This window comes from Equus quagga, chromosome 10 (genome assembly GCF_021613505.1).
Source record: "Equus quagga isolate Etosha38 chromosome 10, UCLA_HA_Equagga_1.0, whole genome shotgun sequence".
Taxonomy (NCBI): domain Eukaryota; kingdom Metazoa; phylum Chordata; class Mammalia; order Perissodactyla; family Equidae; genus Equus; species Equus quagga.
The window spans coordinates 73,101,576-73,113,739 of record NC_060276.1 but is presented as its reverse complement, the minus strand read 5'-3'; the positions used below and the strand labels follow the sequence as shown (position 1 = coordinate 73,113,739).

At 34.4% G+C, this 12,164-nt stretch overlaps 1 protein-coding gene across 1 annotated transcript in view; it reads left to right on the top strand.

Annotated features, from left to right (window-relative positions):
• Positions 1-12,164, top strand: part of HEPH (hephaestin) — a 114,975-nt gene that overhangs the window by 37,001 nt on the left and 65,810 nt on the right. The gene's annotated exons all lie outside the window — the stretch shown is intronic.

The following is a 12,164-nucleotide window of genomic DNA, read 5'->3' as shown; positions in this document are numbered from 1 at the left end:
AGTTTTCAAAGTGTGCTATGGAGGTGTGGAATAGGGTATCTAATCTAATGTTTGAATGGTTAAGAGTGGTTTCCCAGAGTAGGTGTTATCTTGGCTGAAATCTAAATCTGTAGTTCTCAAACTTTAGCATGTATCAGAATCACCTGAAAGGTTTGTTAAACCATAGATTGCTGGGATCAATTCCCAGGGCCTCTGATTCACCAGGTTTGGGATGGTGCTCAAGAATTTGCTAGTTCAAACAGGTTCCAAGGTGATTCTGATGTTGCTGGATCCGGAACTACACTTTGAGAACCACTGATCTAAAGGATATGAAAGAAGCATACAGGTGAAGGGATAATATGGGGACAAAAGCAGGAAAAAAGAAGTCCCAGATGTAGGGGATGCAATATATGAAGCCTCAATATGAAGAAAGATGAAAGTTGGAGTAGAAGAAAGAGGATAGGTTATAAAAAGATTAGTGAGATAGAATCAACGTGATTTGGTGATTCATTAGATATTGAAGGGGAGAAAGAAGGATTCTTGAATGATATTCATATTTTTGGAGAAAAATTCTAAAATGATTCCCAATTTTTGGCTTGGGAAATCAAGTAAATAGTGATGTCATTCACCAAGATAAGGAACATGGGAAAAGCTGACTTGGAATGGGGGAGATTGGATGATGATGAGTTCGATTTTGAATTTGGGATATCTGAGGGACCAAACAGAGGTATCTAAAGGACATAAGGGGAGAAAGCTGTGATCCGAATGAATAGATGTGAAAGGCATCAACATTTGAGTAGTAATTGAAGGCAAAGGAATGGACACAGTCACCCTGGAAGAGTATATTAAATGAGACAGTAAGAATCCTAGGATAAGACCCTGAGGAAGACCATTTTTTTTTAATTTTTATTTTTTTGGATGTACATCATATTTCGAATTCTGTATACATTACATCATGTTCACCACCCGAACACTAATTATAGTGCATCCCCTCACATGTGACCCTAATCACTCCTTTTGCCCTCCCCCCTCCCCCTTCCCCAATGGTAACCACCAGTCCAATCTCCAATGCTATGTGGGTTTTTTTTGTCGTTTTTATCTTCTACTTGTGAGTGAGATCATATGGTATTTGACTTTATCCCTCTGACTTATTTCACTCAGCATAATACCCTCAAGGTCCATCCACGTTGTCACAAATGGCCAGATTTCGTCATTTCTTATGGCTGAGTAGTAGTCCATCATGTATAAATACCACATCTTCTTTATCCATTCATCCCTTAATGGGCATCTAGGTTGAGGAAGACCAATTTTTAAGGGAGATATTGATTGAAAAGTAAGCCTAAGAAAAAGTGAGCAAGATATTAGAAGGAAAAACATGGAGAGTACTTTCAAAGATGAAGAGGTCAACAGTTTCAGCTGCTTCACAGAGGTTAAATAAGAACAGAAAAATTCCCAGTGGACATAGCATCAAGGGAGTGGCTGGTGATTTCAATAAATTGATGGGAAAAGAAGCCAGATTAGAATGGACTAAAGAGTAATTGGGGAGATGTGGGAGTGGAAACAGTGAGTGTGCTTTAATTTTAAGACTTAAGCAGAGCAATTTCATGTGATGAGAAGGTCTGTGTTTTGACCACGGGCAAAAGTAAAGTGGAGGTGAAGGATACTTGAACTGAGTAGATCAAGGGACTAGAGTGTTGGCTTGAGTGTTGGATTAGTCACCCACATAGACTTTGAAGTCACTCAGAAGAATGGTGGAGGTTGGGGTGGAAAGGAAGATGGTGATCCAGGTATGAAATTATCAATAAATGACTAAAAAGAGAGAAAAGATACGTTGGAAGCAGGGAAACTAGTTAGAAGGTTGTTGTAGTAATCCATATAAGTGATGATAATGGCTTTAACAAGGGTGGTAGGAAATGGTGATTGAAAGAATTAGATGAGTTTGAGAGATGTTAAAGGAAAATCAACAGGATATGATGATTGAACAGATGGTGAGGGGATAAGGGGGATTGTTGAGTTAAAGATAACAAGCAGATTTTTGGATTAAGCACCTGAATGGAGGTAGTACTTACAAAGAAGCCTAGAAATTCAGGAAGCAGGGAGTGTTTTTGTTTGTTTAGAGGGAGGAGATATCAAGTTCAATTTTAAATTTCTTGAATATGAGGTACCTGTAAGATATCCAGGTGAAAATGAGAGTTGTTATAAAAGTAAGAGTTATACTCGATTTGAGTATGGATCTGTAATTTGGAAGAGACACCTGGAATAGGCATAGAGATTTAACATTAACTACAATAGATGAAATTTGAAATCACGTTTATGTATGCAATCACCAAGTGAGATAGTGTGTAGAGTGATAATAACATTGAGCTGAGAAGGAAACTTTGGAGAATACCATTATTTACGAAGAGGTGATCTATGTTAATAATTTATAGATTTAAGGCAGTTCTAATCAAAATCACAATTGCACATTTTTATACTTAAATGAATGATTGTATGTAAAGTTCATTGAAAAGGATAAAGAATACCTGGACAAGAAAAAACAGGAATTGTTTTTTAAAAGATTTATGAGAGAAGACTAGCACAACTCAATAGTATAGTACAATAATTAAAGCAGCATGGTACTGTAAAAATATTAATCAACAGGACAAAATAAACATCCTTGAAACAGACCCAAACTTCTGTCTTTGTCGACAGCAGTAGGGATACAACTACTCTATTACTAGCCCACACTTCTTCCTTCTACCTCCTTCCTTAGAGTTTCTCACAAGGGAGATGTTATTAATCTGATTAGTCAGAACCAAGGATGTTTGTTGGACAATGCCTTACTAGTGGGCAGGGTTTCTTTCATCTCAGCACTTCCTATTGCACTACTTGCTTCTATGTGGCAAGTTGGCCTGTGCCTGCAACTGGGTGTACTGCTTATGTGAGTTAGAACAATGCCTGCACTGCAGATGTAGCCATCTTAGTTGCAAAGCACTAGAAAGAGGAAGAGTTGCGTAGACCTTTTAAGTCAAAGCTTTGTTCTTTGACTCATTTGTTATCAGATTTCTGCAATAGGGGTTTGTGGACACTGGCTCAGCTAACAGAGAAGTGGTAATTTTATTCTCATTTGACTACTATTCTTTATAGTTTCCTTAGTTCAGGAGCCTCAAGGAGAGGAGTGAGTAGTAAGAGCCAGGCTTTCTTATGCTCCTGGATTAATACCATCAAAATAGCATTGCAATCTTGACTCTTTCCTCTAACACTGACTACATATAAAGATTTAATATTAGAAAAAGATAGCATTTCAGTGGAAGAAAGGAAAAATCAATCAATATATGGTTTTAGGACAAATTGTTATTCCTTGAAAAAATAAAATTCAATCTCTATTACCACATGCTAAAATAAATTACAAGTGGATTAATGGTAAAATAGCTCAAAATAAAGAAAAGAACTAAAAGAAAATATAAGTGAACATCTATCTGGAATCAGGGTGGGGATAGGTTTTTCTAAGTTTAAAAGCAAGATATGAGACCCTAAAAGGATGTATAAGACATATAATACTATTACTATATGAAAGGTTCTTACAAAAAAAGAGTGGCCATTGAAAAATAAAAAGGAGTAAGTATATAGGCAGGAAATTTATGAAAGAAGAAATACAAATGTCTAACAAAACATGAAAAAGTTTGAGGACACTAATAAGTAATGCAGTGAAAATTGGTTGAAACCAATGTGGTCCCTGGCGTCATAAATTTTAATCTAGGGGAGAAGGTAGGTAATATCAAGAAACAAAGCAAATGCATATATATTTATAAGCTTACTAAGTGCTATAAAGGAAACAGAAGAGGATAATGTGACAGGGTGGAGGGAGAGGTGAATAGACCTTCCTGAGGCAGTGACATTTAATTTTCAACCTGAGGGATGAGAAGGAGTTAGAGTGGCGACTACGGAAAGAGTTTAGGAGGAAGGGGAGAGCATTCCAAGAAACATAAACAGCAAAGGTAAAGGCTCTGAAGTGAGTGTATTTGGCATGATCAACAATAGCAAGACTGCTAGTATACTAGAAGTGAGTGGGCCATGGGGAAAAGGGTAGGAGAAAAGGTCAGAAGGTTAAAAGTGGGAGGAGGGGGAAAGCAGACTATGTTGGGCATTATTGGCCACTGCAGGGACTTCAAGTGGATTCGGAGCCCATTGGAGGATTTTGAGCAGAGGAGTGGCATGATCTGACATACATTTTAATATGATCAATCTGATAGCTCTATTGAGAAGAGACTGTAAGGAGGCAAGGGAGGAATCAGGAAGGTGATCTTGGAAGCAATCCAGTAATTCTGTTGAGAGATGTTGAGATGGTGGTAACTTGGACCATGATGATATGGGTGGAAGTGGTGAACGGTGGTCGTATTCTGGATATATTTTTAAAGTAGATCCAGTGGGATTTGTTGATGGTCTAGATGATGGGATGGGAGGAGGAAAAAGCAGAAAAAGATGATTGTAAGGTTTTTGGTCTGAACCAATGGAAAGAAAGAATTGTCATTTAATGAAATGGGGAGGACTTAGAGCCACAGGTTTTGGGGGAAAGATGGGGTTTCAGTTTGGGACATGTTAAGTCTAAGATGTCTATTAGATTTTCAAGTGGAGATGTCAAGATATTGGTAGTTGGCTACACAAGTCTGGATAGTAGAGGAGAGGTGTGAACTCAAGGTAAAGATTTGAGTCATCAGTATGCAGATTATATTTAAAGTTATAATATGGTTGAGATCACTCAGGGAGTGAGTTAGACAGTAAAGACTGACCAAAATGATTAGATTAATCCAGCGCAGACTAGCCTTATAGAGTGGAAAGAGTGAGAAATGTTTTAATTATCAATGTATTTTGAAAGTAGAGGAAATTGGTTTATGGATTGGAGTTTCTAGTTAGATTTTTCTTTTTGATATTCAAGAGTTTCTATATTTTAGTTATTAATTCCTTGTCTGTTTTATACATTGCAGATATCTTTTCCCAATTTTTCATCCATCTGTTAAGTTTGTTCATGGTGTTGCTTGTTGAACAGAAAAACATTTGTAATCAAATCCATCCATTTTTCACCTCATGGTTCATGCTTTTGAATTTTGTTTATAGAGTCCTTCCCACCTTTGGTTACAGAGATATTCTGCTATGTTATCTTCTATTAACTTTATAATTTTATTTTTCACAATCAGATCTTCAGTGCACCTTTCTGTGGACTTTTATCTAGGAATCCATTTAAATTTTTCTCCATATGGAGAGCAATTTTTTCTCAATCCTACATCTTAAAAAATTCAAAAATAAACAATTCAAAAATAAAATTGATTATTTTATTGTAGATAAATGAGATTGATTTTTATAAGTTGACCTTTTATTTGGTAGTCTTCCTAAATTCTCTTATTAGTTCTATGGTTTGTTGATTCTGCAAAACCTTAACATTTTATCCTTCTACTTATTTTTTAGTGTGCATTTTTTTTGGGCCATCTTCCTTTTTTTCTCCCGAAAGCCCCACTACATAGTTGTATATCCTAGCTGTAGGTCATTCTAGCTCTTCTGTGTGGGACACCACCACAGCATGGCTTAAGAAGCAGTGTGTAGGTCAGCACCCAGGATCTGAACCGTCAAAGCAGAGCATGCAAACTTAACCACCCAGTCACAGGGCCAGCCCCTATCCTGGTTTTACTTTCTTTTTTCCCTAGAAGTGTTTCCCAGGCTCTCTAATACTAGTGATGGTGGTGGTAACCTTTGACTTTTTCCTAATTTCAAGGGGATGCAACTAAAGTTTCTCATTCTTTGCAATGGATCTTTATTGGAGGAGGATACTGAACAAATTTATTTAAATTTTTAGTCAATATTACTGACCTAAAACCTTTAATAGAAGGATAATTTTAAAATCACTTTGAGGACAACCTCTATTAAGCAATTTTTCCAAGATGGTTATACCAGAGATATCCCAATCCCCAAACCATCTTAAATGGCGTAAGTAACCATCTTAAATGCCATAAGTTTGGAATTTGCACCCCTCTCCCTATTCCTCAATGAAAATTTACTCTAAGAGTTTATAATACATACTCCACAAGGCATACAACTTCTACCATATTCAATCAGTTTCCTCTTAGTAGAGGAAAAAAAAAAACCCAGCCTAGTTATGAGGTCAAAAATAACACCGTTGAAAAGCTTCACTTACTACTTCAGAATACTGGCATGAACAACTTGTATTTTAATATAAAATCCTTACAAAATCCTAGTTTAATGTCTATATTGTCAGAGTGTTGGTTAACATGTCGTGGAATTAGGATTATGCAAGTAATAATGCAGCATAACGTTTTGCTACTATGAAAACAAGTATCATCTACTTAGAGAACAATTGTACGCTCTCCATAATGACAAGTTTCCCTATGTATCAATGTAAAATATGTAATTTAAAAACGTTGACACCACAGTATATAAAATAATTATTACAAATGCACATAGTATATTCTATAGACACCAGCCTTGTCTTTTATTTTAGCAGACTGTAAGTTATACTATGGAAAAATTACACCTTACACCTTTGGAAAAGCTCATATTCTATCATAGTGATGTGTGATCAGACTTAATGGCCCCGATTGTTAAACAGCTAGATTAAGTCATAAATTGTATTTCAGTAACATGTATATATACATGTATATCGATTCTAGTACCTTAAGAGCTAACTAACATATCATTAACATACAGAAACAGGCATCGCAAGAAGCAAGAACTATCATCTATCTCTTCTGCCTATCAACAGCTGGTCAACTCCAAATCAATAGTATTCATATCATTAAGTCTGTAAACGACTATTCTAAGTGAAAAATAGGCTAACACGTACAACTGCAACATATTATAAACAATTTAATTTTAAAAACATCACAAGTTAAAACCATAGCACTTTATGCAATTAATTACAAAAAATCATAAAAACTTCCTTCAATAAATCTCTCTCTATAACTGATTGGCCAACTGGCTATGTATGAATACGATAGAGACCTTATTATTGAAGATGGCACACAGGTTAGGATTTTCAAGAGAAACCTATTAAGTATTTGTCACCAGCCTCCTGAATGGTACCCATCACTTCATTACAGAACCTCAAGTATGTTTTGAGGCCTCAGACAGTAGCTGTCTGATAGACACTTAGCTCATCTTTGATAATCACAACAACAATTCTGGGTCCATATGATAAGGCTTCTTTTTTTATTGAAGTATAATCGACGTATAGTATTATATTAGTTTCAGATGTACAACGTGATGATTCAATAATTGTATACATTGCAAAGTCATCACCACAAGTCTAGTTAACATCTGTCACCATACATACTTAGAAAATTCTTTTTTTCTTGTGATGAGAACTTGTAATATCTACTCTCTTAGCAACGTTCAAATATGTGATACAGTATTACAAACTATAGTCAACATGCTGTACTTTCCATCCCAATGTTTTATTTATTTTATAACAGGAAGTTTGCACCTTTTAACCTCCTTCACCCATTTCACGCATCCCCAAACCCTGCTGCCTCTGACAACCACCAATCTGTTCTCTGTATCTATGAGCTTCTGTTTGTTCCTTTGTTTTTAATTTTACATATATGTAATATCATATGATATTTGACTTATTTCACATAGTATAATGCCCTCAAAATCCACCCACTTTGTTGCAAATAGCAAGATTACATTATTTTTATGGCTTAATAATTTTCCATTGTATATATATGCCACATCGTCTTTATCCATTCATCCATCAAAGCACACTTAGGTTGTTTCCATGTCTTGGCTATTGTAAATATTGCTGCAATGAACATGGCAGTGCATGTATCTTTTCAAATTAGTGTTTTTGTACTCTTCAGATAAATACCAAGATGTGGAATTGCTAAATCATATGGTACTTCTATTTGTAATTTTTTGAGGAACCTACATACTATTTTCTATAGTGGCTGCACCAATTTGCATTCCCACCAAAATGCACACAGGTTCCCTTTTCTCCACATCCTCGTCAACACTTGTTATTTCTTACCTTTGTGATAGTAGCCATTCTAACAGATGTGAGCTGATATCACTTTGTGGTTTTCATTTGCATTTCCATAATTAGGGATGTTGAGCATCTTTTAATGTACCTTTTGGACATCTGTATGTCTTCTTTGGAAAAATGTCTATTCAGATCATCTTCCTCTTTTTAAATCAGATTGTTTGGGTTTTTTTTGCTATTGAGTTGTATGAGTTATTTATATATTTTGTGTATTCACCCATTATCAGATATATGACTCGCAAATATTTTCTCCCATTCAGTAGGTTGCCTTTTCATTTTCTTGATGGTTTCATTTGCTGTGAAGAAGCTTTTTAATTTGATGCAGTCTCCCTTGCTTATTTTTGCTTTCGTTGTCCTTGTTTTTGGTGTCAAATCCAAAAAATCATCACCAAGACTGATGTCAAGGAGCTTACTGTTTCTGTTTTCTTCTAGGTTTTGTAAGGTTTCAGGTCATACATTCAAGTCGTTAATCCATTTTGAATTAATTTTTGTATATGGTGTAAGATAGCGGTCAAATTTCATTCTTTTGTATGTAGATGTCCATTTTTACAAACACTATTTATTGAAGAGACTATCCTTACCCCATTGTATATTCTTGGCTCCTTTGTCACAAATTAATCGACCATATATTTGTGGGTTTATTTCTTGCCTGTCTGTTATGTTGCGTTGATCTATGTGTCTGTTTTTATGCCAATACGATACTGTTTTTAATTACTACAGCTTTACAGTGTAGTTTGAAATCAAGGAGCGTGAAGCCTCTAGATTTGTTCTTCTTTCTCAAGATTTCTTTGGCTATTTGCAGTCTTTTATGCTTTGATACAAATATTATTAGGATTATTTGTTCTAGTTCTGTGAAAAATGCCATTGGAGTTTGATAGGGATTACATTGAATCTGCATTTTGCTTTGGGTAGTATAGACATTTTAACAATATTCATTCTTCCAGTCCATGAGTATGGAGTATCTTTCCATTTATTTGTGTCTTCTTCAACTGTTTTCATCAGTCTTATAATTTTCAGTGTACAGGCCTTTTAACTACTTGGTTAGATTTATTCCTAGGTATTTCATTCTTTTTAATGCAGTTGTAAATGGGATTGTTTTCATAATTACTCTTTCTGATAGTTCATTATTAGCATATAGAAATGCAACAAATTTCTGTATGTTAATTTTTTTCTGGCAAATTTATTGAATTTGGTTTATTAGTTCTAACCTTTTTTTTGGAGAAGTCTTTAAAGTTTTCTATCATGTCATCTGCAAATTGTGACGATTTTACTTCTTCTTTTTCCATTTGGATCCCTTTTATTTTGTTTTCTTGCCTAACTGCTCTGGCTAGGACTCCCAATATTATGTTGAATAAAAGTGATGAAAATGGGTATCTTTGTCCTGTTCCTGATCTTACAGGAAAAATTTTCAGCTTTTCGCCTTTGAGCATGATGTTAGCTGTGGGTTTGTCATATATGGCCTTTATTATATTGAGGTGTGTTCCCTCTATACCCACTTTGTTGAGAATTTTGTTTTATCATACATAGCTGTGAATTTTGTCAAATGCTTTTTCTGTGTCTATTGAAATAATCATATGATTTTTATCCTTTATTTTGTTAATGTGATTTGTTATGTTGATTGATTTGCGAATGTTTAACCATCCTTGTATCCCTGGAATAGATCTTACATCATCATAGTATGTGATCTGTTTAATGTATTGTTGATGTCAGCTTGCTAATATTTTGTTGAAGATTTTTGCATCTATGTTCATCAAGGATATTGTCCTTTACTTTTCTTTTTTTATATCCTTGACTGGTTTTGGTATCAGAGTAATACTGGCCTCGTAAAATGAGTTTGCAAGTATTCCTGCCTCTTCTATTTTTCGGAAGATTTTGAAGATTGGTATTAATTCTTCTCTGAATGTTTGGTGGAATTCACCAGTGAAGTCATCTGGTCCTAGACTTTTGTTTGTTGGGAGGATTTTGATTATTGATTCAATCTCCTTACTAGTAATGTGTCTATTCAGATATTCTATTCTTAATGATTCAATCTTGGAAGGTTGCATGTTTCTAGGAATTTATCCGTTTCTTCTGCATTGTCCAATTTATTGTTGTATAGTTGTTCATAGTAGTTTCCTATAATTCTTTGTATCTCTGTGGTATCAATTATAACATCTCCTTTTTCATTTCTGATTTTATTTGAGCCCTCACTTTTTTTTCTTGGTGAGTCTACCTAAAGGATTGTCAGTTTTATTTATCTTTTCAAAGAAGCAGCTATTAGTTTCATTGATCTTTTCTGTTGTCTTTTAGTCTCTATTTTGCTTATTTCTACTGTAATCTTTATTTCCTTCCTTTTACCAAATGTGTGCTTCATTCATTCTTATTTTTCTAGTTCCTTGAGGTATAAAGTTAAATTGTTTGAGGTTTTTCTTGTTTCTTGAGGTAGGCACTTATTGCGAAGAACTTCCCTCTTAGAACTGCTTTTGCTGTATTCTGTAAATTTTGCTATGTTGTATTTCCATTTTCCTTTGTCTCAAGGCATTTTAAAAAATTTCTTTCTTGATTTCTTTGTTGACCTATTGGTTCTTCAGTTGTATGTTGTTTAATCTACACATATTGTGAATTTCCTGGGTTTCTTTTTGTAATTGATTTCCAGTTTCATACCATTGCATCAGAACAATGACTGATATGCATTCAATTTTCTTAAATTTATTAAGACTTGTTTTGCGGCCTAATATATGATCTATCCTGGAGGATGTTCCATGTGTACTTGAGAAGAATGTGTTTTCTGTTGCCTTTGATGGAATATTCTGCATAAATGTGTCTAAGTCCATGAGGCCTAACATGTTTAATGCAGGTGTTTCTTTATTGATTTTCTGTCTGGATGACATTTCCACTGATGTAAGTAGGGTATTAAAGTTCTTAACTGTTATTTTACTGATGTCTATTTCTCCCTTTAGGTCTATTAATATTTGCTTTATATATTTAGGTGCTCCTAATTAGGTGCATAAATATTTAGAAATGTTATATCCTGTTCTTCGACTCATCCCTTTATCATTATGTAATGCCCTATTTTTTCTCTTATCACAATCTTTTTTAAAATTCTATTTTATTTGATATAATTATAGCCACCCCAGCCTTCTTTTGTCTCCATTTGCATGGACTATCTTTTTCCATCCCTTCACTTTCAGTCTATGTGTCTTGACATCTGTAGTGAATCATTGTGGGCAGCATATAGATGAGTCTTATTTTTTTATCCATTCAGCCACCATATTTTTTTGATTGGAGAATTTAGTCCATTTACATTTAAAGTAATTATTGATAGGTATGTACTTATTTCCATTTTATTAATTATTTTCAGACTGTTTTGTAGTTCCTTTTTTCCCTTTTTCTCTTGCTCTCTTCCTGTGTGGTTTGATGACTTTCTTTAGTGGTATGCTTGGTTTTCTTTCTGATTATCTTTTGTGTATCTACTACAGGTTTTTGTTGTGTGGTTACTGTGAAGCTTACATATAACAATCTATTTTAAGTTGATAACTTCAGTTTGAATGCATTGAAAAGATCTACATTTTTACTCTCCCCCTGACTTTTTGTTTTTGATGTTATATTTTACATCTTTTTATCTTATATATTATTTAGCTAATTATTGCAGTTATAGTTATTGTCACTACTTTCATATTCTAACCTTCATAATAGCTTTATTATTGATTATTCCACTGACTTTGCTATATATTTATCTTTCCCAGTGAGATTTACACTTTTATTTGGTTCTTATTTCTAATTGGCACCCTTTCTTTTCAGCCTAAATAAGTCCCTTTAAAATTTCTTGTGAAAATGGTTTAATGGTGATAAACTCCTTTAGCTTTTGCTAATCTGGAAAACTCTTGATCTCTCTTTTAATTCTGAATGATAACTGCTGGGTAGAGTAATTTTTTTCAATTATTTTATTGAGGTCATATTGGTTTATAACATTGTGTAGTTTAAGGTGTACATTATTATACATTAGTTTCTGTATATAGTGCTATGTGCTCACCACCAATACTCTGATTTTTATTGATCACCATACATAAGTGCCACTTTATGCCTTTGGCCCACCCCCACCCTCCTCCCGTCTAGTTGCCACTAATCTGTTATCATTATCCATGTGTTTGTTTATCCTCCACATATGAGTGAAATCATA